The following is a 1822-nucleotide window of genomic DNA, read 5'->3' as shown; positions in this document are numbered from 1 at the left end:
AATATTAAAATTGTCATATTTGAGTAAGAAAAAAAAGCTGCATGGATGGATGTACCCATAAGCTGTTATTGTAGGTTTTTATGTTTTATTGTATTGTCGTTGTATGGATGGAAAATGCTAATAAAGATTAAAAGTAAATAAGACAAAGAATATGTATCTTGACTATGCACACACCAATAAGCCAGCCGTCACGCGCAGCGCCTGCCTCCAGTCTAGCCCTACCCTGCTGTGCGCCAGGATGAATGAGTCATGCGTGGAGCCAGGCCACCGTGCCACTACACTTGTGATGAGCATGTCGGCGTCACATATGATTTGGGTATTTCTAGTGTGCACATTTTAGCGATTCACATAGACGTATTCATTCACTGATGGTGCCCTTATGTGGGTGCAGTCGCCATCGCCGTCACCTCTTTGGAGTTCTATCTCGGCTAGTAGGCCGAGTAGCGCCGGATTCATTTAGGCTCGCATTACGCACAGGAGGACTGTCATTTATATGCTTACCAAAGAGCAAACAGGTCCACATGATCACATATTAATGACAATCTAATTGGTCAATGATTTGCGTTTGATGGAGTGCCTGCATTAAGTGTGTGACATATAGCGCGGAAGGGTTTGGGACAGCGCATAGGTACAGTTTGGGGAACAAATCCATATCGAACCATGAATGAGCCGGTTAGAGGACACGTCTAATCTTGCATTGCGATATATGTTTGTGCTGAATTGGCCTAGTAGCCTACATGATTGTGCGTTCATGAACTGTCGCTCTTCCGTCAAACATAGTAATTCACCGACGCACCACCTGCGTCGCCAGTTCCCCCTGTGTTCAAGAAGGGCGTAGAACACCGTGTAAATCGGTAGGGCAAGCTGAGAGGTGTCCTACAAAAGCGCGGAGAAAGGCGACTAAATTTTCGCCCTTACGGCTTGATAAATCGCAATGTGGGGGGGGCAAATGGCGTACGCCTGAACTCGCGAAAAAGACCGTGTAAAAGAAGGCGTACCTCAATGATAAATGAGGTACCTGGTGGTGATGTTCAGAACCCCAGAATGTCAGGGAGTCATTACACACCTCAGCTACGTTAGGATGTCAGGCTGACTTTCCACTCTCCACATACACACACAGACACACACACACACACACACACACACACGCACACACGCACACACATACACGCACGCACACACACACACATACACACACACGCACATACACACACACACACACACACACAAACACACACACACACACACACACACACACACACGCACACACACACACACACACACACACACACACACACACACGCGCACATACATACACACACACAGACACACACACACACACACACACACACACACACACACACACATACACACACACACACACACACACACACACGCACACACACACGCACACGCACACGCACACACACACACACGGCTGGAAGGGGGAGAAAAGCCACAGTTTGGTATAATTGGTTAGGATTTCATGCGCTACTGGGGATCGCAAGGCCCCCAGTTTGATCCCAGCTCCCTGTGCCGAAGTGTCCATGAGCAAGACACTGGACCACAAAATCCCTCATGTGCGGCCCGGTGGTGCAGTACTTAGTACTGTCACCTCACAGCAAGAAGGTCTCTGGGCCTTTCTGTGCGGAATTTGAATATTTTGCTCGTGTTTGCAAGGGATTCCTCCCAAAGAACCCGATACGAAAAACATGCAGAAGAACAGTCCGGTACCTGACCAGGACTTAGACTGAGCACTTGGACTTGGTCGGGCACCATGAATGATGGCTGCCCGCTGCTCCTGGCTGCCCCTGGAGGACAG

This window comes from Borostomias antarcticus (genome assembly GCF_949987555.1).
Source record: "Borostomias antarcticus genome assembly, chromosome: 25".
NCBI lineage: Eukaryota > Metazoa > Chordata > Actinopteri > Stomiiformes > Stomiidae > Borostomias > Borostomias antarcticus.
The sequence above is the reverse complement of the archived record's forward strand: the minus strand, read 5'-3'. Positions refer to the sequence as shown.